We start from the raw sequence: 8,960 nt of genomic DNA on the forward strand, positions 1-8,960 counted from the left end.
CCTCTAAAACATCAGCCTCAAAAATTTCACTTCCCACTGGGGAATCTGAGAATGGAATGATGTCTTTCTGAAATTCACTGTTCGTATTAGCTTGTGCCCACACCTGGGAGTGATAAGCACAAAATATTCTTTACACTTGTAGCAAGAAATGAACTGTTTGCCCTAAATTTATTAAAAACCACATATCTGTCAAAGTCAGTATGTCAACTTTCCAGATGAAAAATATTGGTACAAGTCTAATCTAGGCCATCAAAAATGAATTTTTTAATCAGTTCTCAGAAGTAAGCTCCATCCGTAGGAACTAGGGAGCAAAGAGACCAAACTATTCCTCTGTCTTTCCTGATGCTGGTACAGTTGTCTACAGAGGATGTCCAGTGTCCAATAAAGTCCAGTTAACGTTCAGTCAAGACACGCAGAGGTGGTGAGTGCTCTGACCCCAGGGACATGATTCTGACTGACTGATGTTGATTCCACACTCGTTGTCAGGTGTTTTGACTACTATTCCTATTCATATTTCTTCTACCCACACATCCTCTCAGGCACCATCACAGTAACAGACAATAATAATAATCATATCTCAGGATAGAGTTCTAGAAGATACAATGAGTCAAGAGTCAGGAGATTCACGTTTTATGCCCCCATTTGCCAGCTATCAAACTGTGATGCCTTTGGCCAAATTTGTGTATAGGCTCCAGTTTTCTCCTCTGATTAGAAAGAGAGCTCAACAATTCCGGATCTGTAGTGCTTGAGTTTCAAAGGAGCTTCCCTTTTTAAGTATGTGGGCGGAGACACAGGGTTTCTCCAAGAGAAAGCAAAATTCCCCGTGTTCCTCACACAGCAAAACTCTCCAACAAGCACATGGGGACTTTTCAACTCTTCAGTGCAGGAAAGAGAAAGGTAACTGGAGCCGAGATGTGAGTCTCAAGACCCACCGATGTTGTTCCACGTGGACAGGGCTCCTCAGCCCCCACTCTGTGCACCAGGCTTCTCTAACGATGATGTTTAGGACCACAGAGCCAGAAAGATCTTTCTAGATTTGGAGCCATCAGTCAGTGTGACCCCAGCCTCTTATCCGCCGTGTTGTGCTTCTCAGCTTCATCCACATCTGTACTTTTCAGCATTGGGCAATCAACCAACTCATCTGGGTCTCAGGGAAAGTCTCCAAATTCACTTTCAGCCCTCCAACAAGTCTAAAATTCTAGATTTCCTGCTACACTGTGCCAGAGTTACCATTGTTCTCATACTCCAGATGAGTAAAGCACATCCTGCTTTTTAAGGAGACCTCTTACATGGAGCCTTCTTCTCTCCAGGCTGTGCATTTGTCTGAGGAGACCGTGATACACAGTCATCATATCCTTTCTCAGAGAGCTCTGCCTGCAGGTCCCACCAAAGAAAGAAGCTTGACTGGTCCCACGTCTATCTCTTTGCCTTTCAGAGCAATAGCTCTCAATTTCGGCTGCACACTGTGAGAGTAGCCAGTAGAGATACAGTGAAAAGCTCAATGCCCAGGATAAACCCTCGAGTAATTAAAGCAGAATCTATAGTGGTACAGCAGGAGCAAAAAACAGCTAGTTCCAATGTGCTGCCAGAGTCAAGAACTAGAGTTTCAGGGCATTGGCATCTGAGGGAAAGGCAGGGTTCTGAAGCTGGACATATCTGCATTGTATTCTGCCATGGTCCGGGTATGAGACCTCAGGCAGCTGAATTAGTCTATCTGTGCATCACTTTTCTTCATCTGCAAAGTGGCAACATTAAAGTACATGTGTCGCAGTGCCCTTGAGAAGGTAAAAGGAAATAATGCCCATAGAGGTGGATGGCAATGGTCCTGCCAAAGTCCCTAATCCATGTTCAGTAAATACTAGCTATCAGTACATCAGGAAATGGCCTGGAAATCCTGTTTTCTGTATTTCTTCTTTTCTATATATAAGGAAGCAACACTGAATAATGGCTATTATAATAAAACAGTAAATGATGGTTTGACCGCTTGGCTATTCATTCATTAGTTCAAGAGCTATTTAGTAAGTATTATCAACGTGTCAGGTCCTGCCAGTGAAAGGGATAGAGCTACTGGGCCCTTTACACTTCCGTGTTATTGGGTTGAAGTTGGAGTGGGGACGTGTTACGGTTTATACCTAGATGTCCTTCCAAAGCCTTATGAGCTCATAGGTGGGGCTCTTAGGATGTGATTGGATCACTGGGGAATGATAATCTTCAGTGAATTGGTCCGCTGATGAGTTTATTGGTGAATGTGATATTGGGAGGTGAAGCCTGATTGGAGGAGGTGGGTTATTAGGGGCGTGGCCTGGAAGGGTCTATCTCCCTCCCCTTTCCCTCCATCTCTTTCTCAGCTCCTTGCCTGCTATGACGTGAGCAATTCTCGTCTGCCATGATGCCCTGCTTTGCAGCCAGCTGATGATGAACTGAAACCTCTGCAGACCGTGGGCCAAGATAAACCTTTCCTCCTTAGAGTTGTGGGTGTCAGGCATTGTGTCTCAGTCATTAGAAAACAGCTAAGACAGGGAGACAATAAAGGAACTACTAAGTGATAAATTATTATAAATGATATAAAGGAAACATCTGGTGTGCATACATTCCACGTTCTACAGGTGACCCACAGCAAGCCTCTACAAGTCCGTTCTGCCCCGTACGTTTTGTTTGGTTAACACTGGGATGTGTGACTTCACAACATAATCACTGGCTGATAGTGCAACTCACTCTGTGGGCACTGCTAGTTACTAGGACCTATGGGGCAAAGACCAAGTTGGCTGAGAACTGGCCAGCTGCCAGCTGCCGCTGGGCCAAAACAAAGAATCCTGTGTTGGCCTCTGTTAGTCTGCTTGATGGCAAACACCTCATGGAGCCCTAGTGCACTACTCTGTGCTCTCAAATGGGAACTGTTTGTCTTGCGGCTACTGCAGGGGAGCCCGATGTTGCCCTCAGCACTCCCTGTTGGTCTTCTAGAATGACTGCCAATGTGTACCAGGAAGCTCTCCTGGTTTTTGCCCTTGCTCTGGGAAACATGATCTCACATCAAAAGGAAAATTGCCCGGGCATATCCTTTCTCCCAAGAGCACCACAGGGAAGGAGAGTAGGGTCAGAATGAACTCAGAAAGGGAGGAACTGAGACACAGCACCCAGTTGGTCCCAGATCGTGTGGTAGGACTGGTCCAGAGCTAAGAAGTGAGAAGCCATGAGCACCTGCCACGAAATGAGCCTAAATGGCCACGTTTAGTGTACTCAATTGTTACACAAGCTCATAATAATGTTGCCCATCAAGAATTATGACTTTCCATTGGATAACTGAATAAACTGCAGCTTGATGTGATGTTGTGATTTTCCCATAGTCCCAAGACGTGTTGATTGCAAAGGCTATGCTTTTACTGTGCTTGTTAAATATATCTTCCCTCTGCCCTGTGCTTTCTTTATGAAAAAGACAACATGCCAAGAAAGAAAAGGGAAAGAAAGGGACAGTTACGCTATTGAGCACCTCGGGTACAACACTAGGTGTTGCACCCTTGTTCACGATTATAACCTTACCAAAAAGTAGGTACTATTATTCCCATTTTACACATAAAGAAACTGAGGCTCAGAGTTGCACATCTCATAAACAGTACAACTCAGATTTCAGGGACCTGCCAGTTCACGTTTCTGACCTCAACACATTCTTCCAACCCCACTGCTCGCAGCAGACACTCCCAGAAAATGCGTTAAATAAAAATCAGTATTTCAGTATCAAGCAAAAAGAATGTAAGCTAAAAAATAATATTGGAGGAGGACCAGGTTGATAATTAAGATTATTCAAGAAAACAGGAAAGCAACTCCTGAGTTCATCTGCCAGATCCTCTAAGTAGTGTTCTGTGGCTTTGTCAAGTGCAGAAGGAAACTAAGAAGACAGCACTGAAAACTCCTGGACATTTCCCTGTGTTTCCCCTATGGCCCTTCAAAGTGAATCCCAAAAGGTTAAGTGTGGTTTCAACATGAGTATGGGTGTCAAGTTCATAAAGGAAGGAAGAAAAAGTCATTCATGGGGAAGTTAAGCTTTCTTTCAAAAGGAATATGTTGGATGAACTTTGAACCCTCAGTCAGAACCACAAGAGAAGAAAAACAAGCTCTACTTCATATTGTACAACATAGAAGTATGTTCTTCGTATTGTACATACTTCATATTGTGCAGCAAGACCAATACACTGAGGTCTATCATTTGCTCTGCTATGTTCCCTGGGCCAGGCCATATAACAAAATGATTGTGTATTCATTGAAAGTAACCTCAGGCATCTAGTTCTAGGCACTACTCTAACCTCTGAGAAAGCAAAGATACTGTAAAGTAGACATTAGGACTTCTAGTTCTAGCCATCATGGAGTACAGCCAAAGGTCCTACCTTCCCGTTGTAACAGCCATAAAACCAGAGCAGAATGAAAGATAGTACTGTGATCTTTGAAAGGAGACAAAAGTACAAGATGAGCCCCACAATTAGCTCAGTTTTCTGGTTATGGAATTTCCAAACACTTGCCTGGCAAAGTGGAGCCCAAAGAGAGAGTGGAAGTTTTGCAAGGTGGAGAAAGCATACATTAGGTTTGAGGGCTATTGGGGAGCTAGAATTGGTGGGAAATGGTATAAGAAAGAAAGATACCATACAGAGAAACTGCAGAGATCTTCATGCAGGTCTCTTTGGCTGGTTGCTAAACTGTACAAGCACAAAAGCACAGGATCAAATGGCTACAGGAGCCTAAGAGCTGAACAGAGATAACTGATCCCACACACCACTGGAATTAGCACCAGTCAGAGGACAGCCAGGTCACTGTGACCCTGGCATCCAAGTGAAAACTTGGAAAGGCCATGTTTAAGAGTATGTTAGAGTACTTTAGTACATTAGGCCCATTAAAACAAACCCTTAAAACAAGTGGCAAGATCAAATATGCCAGAAAAAAAAAAAAAGAAAACTTAGTACTTTAAAGAAATACAACAAAATTCAGCTCTGTCAAAAACATGCATTTGACAGTATCCAGAACACAATTAAAAGTCGCTAGACATTCAAAGAATCAGGAGAAATGTGGCATACAATGGGAGAAAAGGAACAATAGAAACATACTCAACAATGTCAGAGCTGCTGGAGTCGGAAGACAAAGACTTTTAAATATCTATTATATATTAATTTTACATGAAAAGATACACATAAGTAACACCTGGGAACTCTCAGCAAATAAGTAAAAACTTTAAATACAATCAAAATAAGATTCTAACAATGAAAAGCACCATATCAGAAATTTAAAAGTTCACCAGATAGGTTTAACATCATAACGTACATTGAAAGAAAAGATGGTGAACTTAAGACAGGAAAATTAAAACACCCAAACTAACTCATGAAGAGAAAAATTGACACAACCTCAGTAACACTTGGGACAAGGTTGGGTACAACATATTTTGAATTAGACTTCCAGAGAGAAACTGAAAGGAAATATAAGCAGAAAATATATATAAAGAAATAATGGCCAACGTTTTGCAAATTTGTTGAAAAACAACCCATTGACCCAAGAAATTCAATAAGCTACAAACATAATACATTTTTAAGGGAAAGAAAACCACATAAAAACACATAATATTCAAATAAATGAATAAAATCTTAAAAGCAGCCAGAAGGGGGGAAAAGACATATTACATTCAGAAAAACAATGGCAAAAATGACTTCTAACTTCTTAAAAGTAAAATAACATCTTTGAACTGCTGAATGAAACCAGTAAATCAACACAAAATTCTGTCCTGAGGGAAACTATCCTTCAAAATCAAGGCAAGATGGAGATTAGATTGTAGAATCAAGACAGAAGAATTTCCAAAGTCTAGGCTTGTCTGCAGATGAAATAAATCACGACTTTTAAGCTCTTTGATTAAAATCTCATAGAATGAGAGAAATCATGGTGACTTTGCTGAACAACCATCAAAGGGGAAACCTCTTCTAGTTGTTCATCCAGAAAGAGCTTTTGTTTCCCAAAATTTTTAGAAACTTTTTTTGGGGGAAAAAATTCTTTGGGAATTTTGACAAAAGATAGACAAAGTATTTGAGAGAATAATAAATGGAAAAGAGACAATATGGGGAACTCCTCACCACTCCACACCCAGCTTGTGAAGACACAGAAAGTTTGTGCAGGGTTTTCATAGAAAGAGTGAAGTAAATGTGCTCTTCTCCCCATGATCAGAAAATAAAGGTCTTAGTGTGAACATGGCACCCCTCCCTGCTGATAAATTGAATTCTCCAACTAGGAAGGGAAATTTTGACAGTAGAAATGAATGAATCCAAGAAAGGAGATCAAAAAGGAAAGATTTCTCTATTTGAGGAAGGAAAAAAATTTTTATATGAGACATGATCAAAACACATGTTGAATTTTTTTCTTGTTTTGATTTACTAACAGTTTTTTATTAGTATATGTTTCAGTACATACAATTAGATTCCTTGTGGGGAGTTGGTGCATATATGTGACACATGTAGTATTATAGTAAAAGCTATTCCCATTAGTCCCCCTTGCAATACTCCCCCTTACTTTGAATACATTTTTCCCATTGTTCTTGCCACTTTCTGAGCAGTTCTGGGAGTCCTTGATTATTCTTTAGTTGCATTATCATTGCTGCCTTGATGTCTTGAATCAATTTAAGTGACTATCTTTCGGGGTCACCTTGGATTTGAGAAAGAGCCAGAAGTTGCATGGTATCAAATCTACTGAATAAGGTGGATGAAAACACCATAATATTTCTGCAAGCCTGCCTTTCTGTGGACTGGCACTCAGCAGCAACATTCACTATATTTTTTGTGAGACCTTGTAAATACACTCAGGAAAGAAGACTTCCAGAACTGCTTCCGAAAGTGGGACAAATGTGTTCAAAGCAAGGGAGAATATTTCAAGGAGGATTAATGGTAATATGTCCTTTACTATAATAAATGTTTTTAATTTAAGAATTCACTGTATATTTTGATCATTCCTTGTATTAAGCAGGAAAATGATGATTCTGAAATAAGTAAAAGTATCAAGTAGAACAGATGCGGATTGCAAAGATTTTAATTATACTCTTAGAAGTTGTCACATATCTCAACTGAAGGAGTTGAGCCCTTGGGACTCAGGACTAATCCCCCAGACTGAGGCGTCTCCCTACTTTGACAGCTCCTAAACTACAAGTTGAAAAATGTTCAGATCCTGAAACACTGAATCCGGATTCCTTGTAGCTGGACTGTCTGTATGCAGGCTCCAGTGGCCTCTCCTGCAGGCTCTCTCGGCTCTTCCCTGTAGCAGCTCCTTCAAGGGACATCATACTCACGATTCAGCAATTAATGCAACTCAACAGCAACAACGCGCACTAGTTCTGGTTTGCAGCCATACGGAGAAACTCTTCTAAAACAAAATGAACAAAAACCAGATCCCTCATGGTCACCAGCAACCTGCAGTGAGCCTGCTGCTCTCTCAAATGGCTTATTGAGAGCGTCCTTCTCATCCACAGGTATTTACCAATGCCTAGCCAAAAAGGCCAATTCCCTGCTCAGCTCCTTAGTGTGACTCCCTGATCACTCCACATACAGGGATTCCTTTTGTTTCTCGCATTTCTTTTGTTCCCTTTGTGGTACCTGGCATCACTTTTTGCTTTTTGAAATGTATTTACAAGGCACATCTGCTTTTTCACTCCTCAACCCCAGCACCTACCACAGTTCGTTGCACAGAGCAGGTACCTAATGAAAGTGTACCAAACGAAGAAATACTCCACTTTATAGTTTTTAATTTTTATATATATTTTTTTATTTTAAAGAATAAAAGAAGGATAACATAATAATAGGGGGGACTTAGCAAATTACAGACAAAATGATAGGAAATTATCAATGGTTATCATTTTACATATTATTACCTACAAAATAGTTTCTCAGGAAAACAAATAGACAAATAATAGAGACAAAAGAGGTAGGAGATTATCAAGAGTTGTTGTGCTATACTTTGGTATCTTCAAAGTGGCTTCTAAAGAAAATAAATAGAGCTATACATGAGTGACCTATTGAAAAATCATTAACTATTCTCAATGGTTGTTGTAGGAAACACATAATAATAAACATACATTATGAAACAGGATAAGAACGTTACAAACAACACAGTTATGGATAGATTAGTAGGAAAATATCAATGGCTGCTGTAATACATGGTGGTATCTTCAAAGTGGTTTCTCAGGAAGACAGAGATATGCAAGAAGGATCTAATAAGTAGTTGAGCCTCGGGCGGGGAGCGCCGGTTTTCGGATCTGAGACTCACTCCCGGCCTCCTAGTTCCCCGGAAGGAGGGCTTCTGGCGCACAGGGAGCTGTGGGCGGGGTGCGCCAGCCTTCTGGCTGGCTAGCTTCCTGCCTGCTGGCTCCCGGAGGGTGGGCCCCCAGCGCACGGGGAGCCTCGGGAGGGGAGCACCGGTTTTTTATAGTTTTTAATTATAGTAAGTCTAAGCCTTTAAATTTTATGTTGAAATTGGGGGTTATAAATAAAAAGCATTCGATAGAGGACTTAATTCTGGCCTAAGGTATACTAAACCCATGAAATATATATAATGCTACAGCTTCAGACTCATTACAGAAGAATCTTTAAAACTGGAATATATTTACAATTTTCCCTCCTTCATAAAGCTCCCTCCATGATGAATTTTGAGTACACATGATTTTTTTTATTTTGGCAACCGGGAGAATTTCAATTTTCATCTAATCAGTTGTTATGGTTTAGACTGAAAATGGCTCAAACCCTCCTGTGTTGGGAAGGCAATCGGATTACGGGAGTGTTACAGCCGGCTTGCCCATGGGAGGAGGGGTCTGGTCAGAAGCCGCAGGTTGCTAGGGGTGTGACCTGGCACGGTCTCTCTCCCTTCCAGCTTTCTCCTTCACTCTTTGCCTCTTCGTTGCCGGGACTTGAGCAGGTTTTCTCTGCCTGGCCTTTCCACTGTGCCTTCCTGCC

This window comes from Chinchilla lanigera, unplaced genomic scaffold (genome assembly GCF_000276665.1).
Source record: "Chinchilla lanigera isolate Chin_1 unplaced genomic scaffold, ChiLan1.0 scaffold00018, whole genome shotgun sequence".
Lineage (NCBI taxonomy): Eukaryota > Metazoa > Chordata > Mammalia > Rodentia > Chinchillidae > Chinchilla > Chinchilla lanigera.